Source organism: Pithys albifrons, chromosome 12, assembly GCF_047495875.1.
Source record: "Pithys albifrons albifrons isolate INPA30051 chromosome 12, PitAlb_v1, whole genome shotgun sequence".
Classification (NCBI taxonomy): domain Eukaryota; kingdom Metazoa; phylum Chordata; class Aves; order Passeriformes; family Thamnophilidae; genus Pithys; species Pithys albifrons.
The window spans coordinates 7375916-7385680 of record NC_092469.1 but is presented as its reverse complement, the minus strand read 5'-3'; positions in this window follow the sequence as shown (position 1 = coordinate 7385680).

The following is a 9765-nucleotide window of genomic DNA, read 5'->3' as shown; positions in this document are numbered from 1 at the left end:
CAACCTTCTTTAGCTGAATTTAGTGAAGTACCTTGAAATCTCCTCTGCCTGACTGTGACTCTTGTCCTTTCATTTGTGTGGCATTTTAGAAAGGACATTCATTGTGGAAAAGGTAAAGTGGCAGCTCCAGTGCCAGCAGGACTCTGCCTGCAGGAGCTGGGGGACAAAGGCAGGACATGCCACTGCCTCACCTTGTACCCGAGGGCTCTTCTAGAAGGAGGGCAAGAAGGGATTGTCATTTGCTCAGATGGCCAGAACTTCCTGTTTCTAGGACTGCCAGAGACAGGGATTTGTGCCACTCACACTCACTGGTTTTGAGAGCAAAACACTTGGGTTTCATTTGTGCTACTACATTGCAAAAAACCCCTTGTACTGGGGCAAACTCAGCATGGGAACCCAAAGGTGGTAAAATCTTTGCAATGTAGGTTCACATGGGTTGGTGAATAATCCATAATCATCCCACAAAAAGCAGAACTGTTCTTTGGAAGAACTTGGAGGAGGTGGTTGTTGTAAGCCTGGATGTGTATCAGAGCACGAGACACTGAAGAATACTTGGCTTCCATATGCACAGAGGAGGGCCAGGCTTTTATAAACTGTAAAGAAAAGAAAGGTGAAATAAAAGATTTGCCTGTTGGACCACACTAGTCCATGTCTAATACAGGCATTCATGGCTGGGAATTTGTTCAAGGGCAATTACTCCAGCAGAGGAATGTGTGGAGTCTGCAACGTCAGGAGAGCTCTAATCCTTCCAGCAAGGGCTGGTCATGCAAGTGAAACCTGCCTGGGTTTGGACTGGGCTCCTCTGCCCGGCTCCTCATTGCTGCTGCTGTTTTCTGAAGTACAGGGAGTATTTCTCAGGGCTTCATCTTCCTTCTGAGGAAGAGGACTCAAATTTTTCCACAAGAGGAAGAAGAAAATCTGCCTAAATTGCTCTAAATAAATAGCTGGTGCTTGAAGCATGTCCTACCTAGGAGTAGTTATGCTGCTTTTTCAACCTCAGCCATAGCTCAGCTGGTCTCCTAGTAAAGAGGTGTCTGCTTTGCTTTGATACTTTTGTTTCATCACTTACAGAGTACACTGTATCTTGACTTGAAAACTGTGTTTTGGAGGAAATAAGCATCCTGCCTTTGTCCTCCCCTTCTTTTGTAGCCTGTTACATGCTTGGGGATGTGGCAGCAACTGCAAATTTTGTGTGCAGTGGCAGGAGTAGAATTATCAAGGTCTTTTAGACTGTAATCACATTAAAGGTGAAAAATTATTAAATCTGCAACTAAAAATAGCTCTTTTTTATCCCTTCTAAGATCAGAATTAAGTGTACCACAGTAGGAATAACAATTCTTATATTCCAATTCACCATGAAACCTCAGAACTACTAAACAATAACCTGAGGATTTGATGAAAAATCTCTAACAAGAGCAATAGGCATATTTTCTTTCCAGTGAAGGCTGCACTCATGCAGAGATAACTCATTCCCAGGACACAGGATAACTTCAACAAGGGAGCAGATTGCCAAGATAACCTGGCTCTACCTTTACCTTCCCTACATTTTTGCCTTCAGAAATGTGCAGAATGAGTTGAGGAGCTCAGCCCCTGCAGCCTGGTTTTGAGGCCATGGTTTCCACATTCTGGCCAGCTTTTTGGGGTTTTTGTGTTTTGTTTTTTTTTCTTTTAAATCATCATCATGGCCAGGCTTCGCGAATGAAGATTTGAGAAGAGCACTACCCACGCTTGCTGCAAGCTGCTGGTGGCTAAAAAGGCCGATACGGGATAGGCAGGACCAGTCACAAAAGGCACAGCGGAACGTCTCCCTGGGTGACATTGGCAAGGAGCGGTTCTTTCTGCGTTGTCTTTTCTCCTCTAGACTGACTCTCTGTGCATTCTCAAAGGAAGCAGCAGCGTTGTGAATGGTGTGTCTCCATGAATCCTGATTGGAGGCCAGAGTGGACCATTGGTGGCAGTCAATATGGCCAAGGCTGAGGTGTTGTTTCAGGGAGTCCTTGTATCTCTTCTTCGGGGCTCCTCTCTTGCGGCAGCCGGTGGCGAGTTCACCATAGAGCACAATCTTCGGAAGGCAGTGGGTGATCCTCCATCCTGGAGATGTGCCCTGCCCAGCACAGCTGCGTTCTCATCAGCATGGCCTTGATACTGCTGACCCCTGCCTGTTCAAGAACAGACACATTGGTCACGTAATCAGACCAGTGGATGTTTAGGATTGAACAGAGGCAACGCTGATGGAAGCGTTCGAGAAGCCGCAGGTGGTGGCGGTAGATGACCCAGAATTCAGACCCATATAAAAGAGTAGACAGTACAATGGCTCTGTAGACACTGATCTTTGTACTTTTCTTCAGGTGTTTATTGGACCAGACTCTTTTATGGAGTTTTCCAAAGGTTTTGTATGCCTTTGCTAGCCTGTTGTCTACCTCTTTGTCAATCTTACCATCTGAGGAAATGATACTTCCCAGATACCTGCTGGACTGACTTAAAATCTGAATTGCCTATGGTGATGTGAGGATGATGGAAGACTTCTTCTAAATACACAGTCAATAATTGGCCCCATATTCCTGTAATGCAGGGAAAATAACTGGCTAAAGAGGAGGCTGCAGCTTTTGGTACAGTATTTAGTCTTTGAAAAGCATTTAAAGGAGTGAGAAACATTTTGAAGAAACATTGTAAAGAATTTGAAGCCTTATTGCTTGTGAGTGTGTTAAGAACTTTTGCTAAAACATCTCTCCTTTGAGAGTGCTCTTTCTTCTGAAAAGGGCAACTGCCTCACTTCTGCTGATTGTATTTACAAAGGGCAAGGAGAGGTTTTGCTGTACCCTTAATGGACAGAGGCTAGTGGCAAATCTTGCTATTTCATAAATCTCAGCATTCCTCATGGTGTCTGCTGTCAGAATCGATTAGGAGTAAGTGCTTGGACTGCAGAGCCATGGAAAGGTGTTGTGTCTCCTGCAGTGCCGTGCAGAGTCAGGCAGAGACTCCTCCAGCGCGGGTGGTGGGGTGGGTGTGTGCCAGGGCACCTGGGGAAGCAGCCCCGGGTCCCTGCAGTGGGGACAGCACAGGCAGCAGCTGTTTGCACAGCCAGCAAACAACTGAGCTGGGAAACATGAGTGATGGCTGGTAGGGGCCAGAGCTGAGTCATCTGTAATATAATCATAAGGAAACACACATTTTTCCTGAGAGAAAATCAATAGAACTTTGCACTTTTCCTTGTAATATTTCCAGTGTGCACCATCAGCCACAGCTCGCTCACAGTTATACTGCCATAAATCCACTGCGAGTTAATGGATTTCTACAAAAATGAATGGATTTAAAGCAGTGTAACAGGGCTGATGCTGGAGCCATCCACATGTGAAAATACATGGAACAAAAGCAGTTTCACAGCATACAGGTGACCCTCAAAGTGCCAAGACCTACCAAGTGAAAACCAAAATTAGCTAATTCCTTAGCTAGCACCCCTTTTCTGGCAAAACTCCCAAGGAAAATGCAGCCTGCAGTGCTGAAAGCCTCGCTGTGCATGGCAGGAGGGCCAGACCCACCGAAGGGAAGATGGGGGAGCGAGCAGCTTCATGCCGTGATGGAGAGTCCAAAACACTGTCTGAACATGTCATTTGTCATTTCCTGCATAAAACATTTTGGAGCCTAGTCTCACTTAGAATTAGTAAGTAAGTAAATAATGTGCTCCCAAACTGGTGTGTCAAAACTAGGTTGGTTAATGTATGAGCTGCCTCCATTGCATTTGTTACTCGGCAGCAAATTTCATGCTTAGCCAGAGGCTGGCAAAGTTCATTTATTCATTATCCCCAAACTTTGGGCAGTTATTATTCAAACTCCCCTAGTACATCTATTTAATAAGAAGAGAACAGAAAATTGATGGGATCAGAAATGTTAAAGTCTTAATTAATGCTTTTAGCAAAGACTGATTGGAGGGGGGTTGTTGTGCGAATATTAATGTGCCGCAAGTGCGTGTTCTGGCTGGTGTCGCTGAGCAGGGAGGGCTCTGCCAGCCCTGCCCAGGGAGCTCAGCCCCTGCAGCCCAGTGAGCTGTGGGCCCATGGGGACACCACCTGTGTCACCCTGGGGACCTGTGCCACCAGGGCAGGGGAAAACAGTGCTGGAGGCCATTGCAGAGCACTAAAATACCAGTGTATGCTAATTATTGCTGATAATGAATAAAGTGAGTGTTTAAATGATGAAACATTTGCTTACAGCAGAGAAAAAATGTGAGGGAGGTTTTCTTTTTTTCTGTTTTTGGGCTTTTGTGGTGTTCTGTCCCCCAGCAGCCATGCAGTGCTGCAGGTCACTGAGCTGCTGGGCATCCAGGGACTTCACTCCCTGGAGAGGTCTGGGTTTTATGCATACAGGAGTGGTTACAATTATTCCATAGGAAAATTAACAAGCCTTAAAACAAAGGGAATGAGATGAAGGCTGGAAGAATCCCAGCAAGGCAAGCAGGGGGCCTCGAGGGGCTCCTGCCCCAGGACAGCAGCAGCCATGTAGCTTGACAGGCGATGGGGAAGAGGAAGGGAGGCGGGGGGAGTTGTTGCTGGTTTTAGACTATGTTTTTAAAAACCCATCAGTCTCTGCTGTGCAAAGATGGATATTGTTATAAAGGAAGTCAGTCAGGGAAAATATGTGCTTCAGATCTGCATCAATGACAATCCAAAGTTTAGCAAAGTACAAGGTGGCTTTTTAAAGGATCTGTGCTAATGGCAATGAAAGGATTGAAATCTCCTATTTCTCCTCCGGTGAGTGCCTGCCTTCTAATTTTAGCAATTATGGACATTCCAAGCAAAACACAGTTACATTAGGAGTTGAATCAAAGAGGTCTGTGATGTAGAGTTAGTTAATGGATTTTCCTATTTGTTGCCTATAGATTTTCTTTCCTGTTATTGGTGAAATGTATCTGAAATCTCATATAGAAAATAATCTGTAGTATAATATGAACTAAATTACCAAGATCTTGATAAATACCTGAAAAATGTTTACAGTTCAATTGAGGATTATACATTTCCAATAGGAATTTTTTCCCTGGGGAATGTGGGGAAAGGGGTGTTAAGCTACTATTTTTCCTATTCGATGACCAGACCTGTCAAACAAATTTTGGAAATATGAAGTAATTGATTTTTTTTAACAAAGTAGAATAGGGATTCTTCATTATAAATACTTTTCAGGCTTGCTCTGACAATCCAGTGAGTATCATCACTCATTTTGTGTTTTAGGGTGATCAGCATAGTATGTAGGCAGGTGTTGACATTTAGGCTGACAGTCGAAGTCAACTGTTTACTAGAAATTAGTAGGACATTTCTGATTTCTAAGTGTTGTGTTTTTATAATAGCTGTTATTTTTTTTTTAACAGAGTTCTTCTGTATTCACAGTCTATTTACAGAGATTTTGCCCTAAATTCCCATGGCTCAGTCTTTTATTAATGTATGTGCTGTAATTTAGTTATTTACTGTTCTGGGCAGTTTCATTTCAGTGCTTCCAGAGTTTGTCAGAGTTGATCCAAGTGAGTGATACCTGTCAGTATGTCATTAATCAACAGCTGTCTTTGCAGCTTTACCAGTGTGTCATCAGCCCCACAGGGAGAGTGTCTGTGCTCTTAGGCTGGGGCTGAGGAAGGTCAGAGCCAGGACTAACAGCTCGCCTTGGCTCGCCTTATCCTTCCCTCACAAGAGCAACGTGGTGGGTTGCTGTGCCCAGGAGATGAGGAGCTTGGCCAGCTCAGCAAAGGACCTGAGAACTAAATAACCCCCTGGGACATGTGCCTTCTGATGGCATGAGGCAGCTCTGGTCTGGGGGACAGACTGTGCCCTGAGATGTGCACTCAGAGTCAGTTCTCTGGAGCCTACAGAGCATCGAAAATGTGGCACTGAGAACTTATTTTTTCTCTGCTTTCTGGGATGTCCTCAACAGCACTGAAAGCAGGAAGGCAGGGGCTGTATTGCCAGGTCTCCAGTGGCCACTGCAGCTCAGGAAACCTTGTGCCCTGTGTCCCAGTGCATGGCTCAGCCTGGCACAGCCTGGTCTAGCAGGACAGCCACTACCACCACCCACAACCCCACACCCCCACAAACTTTGAGCAGGCAGTGGGAGCACAAAGAAAGGCCACTGATCAGTTCCTGAAGGGACCCTCAAGTGCCTCAGGATTTCCCTAGGAAAACTAATCTTGTGTCTCCAACAAGCATTAGGGTGTTGTTGAAACACCCCACATTGCTATAATGAATGTACACCACTCTGAGCTCTGTCAGACTGGCAGTGCCTTCTCAGTGTGTCTCATCATGGCTAAGCCAAGCAGTACATGAGCTCAGGAGCTGTGCTTGTTTGGGAATGTTGATAAATCTCTGGACAAAGATACAGTGAGCACATCTAAATCCAAGTCAGGCCAAGGAATAACTGTACTGAATATGATCTAGTCCCAACCATGTCTGCCAGTGACACCTGTTAGCCTGAGGGGAATGCAGCACTTGAAAAAGTGCACAAGAGAAGGTAAAGGCAACAAAATCAAATGAGACAATGAAAATTTACAGTTTGATTAAGGAAGCGTAGTTACTTTATGGTCTTTACCAAATGCACTCATGTTTGTTTTTCATTTATGTTAATTCAGTGCAAGACAGTAAAAGTACAATAATTCAGTGCTACAAATAATGATAATAGTGTAATCCATTTACAGAGTCCCTGGATATAATTTCAACTTTTATAGCATAGTGGTATGAAAGTCTCAGGTTAGCTAAATGCACAGCCAGGTGCTAATTGCAATCCTGGTTAAAATGAATCTCCATTTATGGTTAAGTCACTGATAATGACTTTGCACCTGAGCAATCCATGTTCCACTGAAGTCCACAGACATACTCCTTACATACTGACACCTTTTAATAATTAACAACCCTGGCATTTCAGTCTCTAGAAAAGAAAGCAGAGATTGACAGGACAGGAAGACCAAAACTGAGTACGTACAAGTGCATCAATGCCGTAGGGGGTGTGCCCATGTGGCCACCTTGCAGTTTTCCAGCACGCAGGGAGAGGTGGAAGGAGGGCTCCCCCCACTGCTACCAGGGCTGGGGGCTCCAACCCCAGCGAGGAGCAGTCAGCAGCCACACCAGACACCTGTCAAAATCAGAAATGTATCGTGATTTAATATCAACACTGAGTAAAAGGAACTAAATCCAGCTTGCCACGGTGTCAAATGTGAGTAGCTGAACTTTTTGCAATATTTTTTAAGAACATAAACTCTCTTTATTAACCTAATTATTTTATGACCAGAAAGGTCTTATACTACTTATGCTAGACTAAAACATTTCACTAAAGTAAACCATCTCAAAGGCAAATGCGTGGAGCTTTGCTGGCTTCAAAAAGTGTTTGTCAACCTGGTTGTAAATGCACACGGAAAAGTCAACCCAGTTTAGGCTCATTAACCCGGGTAATTCAAACCTTGCCACTGCAGGTTTTTGGAGCAGAGCAGCACCAGCAAAAGCAGTGCTCATGTTCAGGGCCATGAAAATGCCATGTGTTCACCCAGCACCTTTCCCTTCATTTGATGCTGATCTCTGTTGCTGCTGGCATTTACAGGGCTTGGGGAAATCGTGTGTCCCGTTTGTTGTTTACAGCTGGGAATGTGACTGCAAATGGCAAGGGAGGAGGGAGCCACAGGGGCCATTCCCCTGGGGACACTAAACCTCACCCGCCTCAGTCTCAGGAGTAGGATACAGATGTGCTGCACGGCCTGCTCGGGGAATGGGCTCAGTCAGTTCTGCGGTCATGCTGAAGCTGTTTATTTTTATTTTAGCAACGCTTAACATTCCCAAAACAGATGGATGGAGCTCAATAAGATAGGTGAATAAGCAGGAGAGGCACAATTTGCCACAGCTCAAAGTTTCACTCTGCCCTAAAACAAGATTTTCTCAGTGGAGGAAAAGGGGAGGGGTGTGTTTTTTCATCATGTGCTGAACCAAGAAGGAGAATAAGGTGTTTTCCCAAATAAATGCGCTGATAATGGTTTTTGTCATGCATCCCTAGCTAATTGGGGTGCGATGAAGTGCATAATTCCAATGCTATCGAGCCTCAGGGCTTAAAGAAAAGCTTCACTCTGCCTGCAAAGCAGAGCAGAGATAGCTGGTGTGACAACCGCCTATCAGTGGGCTGCAGGCTTTCGAACGAGCCGCGACACAGGTGCGCTATCTGATGGCAGCCCCAGTTCTGCCCACCGTCCTGCCTCCCGGGGTCAGCATCGTTACTCCGTGGCCAATAAGGCCTTAAATAGTCACAATGTACAGCTTATTTCAGGAGGAAATATTTTAACAGCACAGGTGACTGTCATGCATGCATTAAGAAAACCAGGACACAGCATACCAAATTTAGTTTAGCTACAGTAAAATAACTGAAACGGAGCAATGCTGACCCCAGCTACTGAATGGTGAGACCTGGCTTTTGCTGCACAGGAGAGATTAGGTTTATCTGGTTTGTTGTCTTCCCTGTCTCTTTATATATAAATTTCAGATATATAGCATATATTCACACAAATATGGCATATATTTAGTATTCAGATGTTTCAGACAAACCCCCAACATTTTAGCGAGAGAAGTGTCCTTCAAGCTCAGCAGCACAAACCACAGTCTCACGGAAATAGCAATTGCAAGTGGAAAATAGCCCCTGCTGTGCATCACCTCCACTTTGTTATATTGCAATATATTTTCTTATTTTTCATGTGCCTGGTTCATGTGACCCTGCCAGTATGTAAAAATGGTTGCTGACAGTTTCTTCAGTTTGGTTTTATTATGATGTAATTTATGGGATGCTGAAAGTCTGCAAGTACTTGTACTTGACTGACATTTCTCTGAGAGTCAAAAGATTGCTCTTGTATACTTATATATTGTATACTTGACTGAGATTAAAATGAGTAGACTGCTTATAGCTGTATGCTGCTTTCAGAGTGCAGGATTGGACAGCTTCCATTAAATTGTTATTTTCAGTTATTATTAGCTCCTAAATCAGTTAATACAATTCCTTTCCCATAATGAATGCACAGCATTGTAAGCCTCAATGCCATATTTTCTATTGATCTATTTCCACAACCTGTTTAGTGAAATAATTAAAATGATTTACAAGGCTGACCCAATATCTTAGTGGTTTAGTAAATCATGTTGCCATCTGGGAGGCTCAGCTGGTTTTAAGCTCCCAGCTCCTGGCAGCAGCAGGACCTGAGCGGAGCTGCAGCACGTGCCGTGCTGCACCCGAAGGTGCACTGGGCTCTGGAAATGCCTCAGCCAATGCTCAGGGAGAACAAGGGCTCCAGCTGCTTTGCTCAGCCATCACCTCTGTTCAAAGTAGGGAAATTTCTTGGTGCTACCCAACTAGAGCTGCAATCTGCAGGGAATCTACACCAACAAGTGGAACATCCCTATTTTCTACTGTGTGGGCACTAAAAATGTCTCAGCTGTGGAGCCTGGTATTTTTACATGCAAGACAGTGTGGGAAATTATTATTCATAACTTTTTGGTTGTTGTTTTAACTTGTAAGAAGAGGACAACCATAAACACAGTGTCTGTTTAAATGCCAGGATTATGGAAGGGCTCAGTCAGATTCAGTGCTGCCAAGACAAAGATGCACTAAGGCATGCCCCAAAGTCTGTCAGTCTCTGGAAGTCCCTTTGGTCACCTCAAAGTACCCCAGATAACTCCTCAGGTGATAGAGAAGGTTTCATTCAGATGATCTCCCTGGCACAGGAGCCCTCCTGTAATAGTACAGGCTTTCCTGACTCCTCCATGT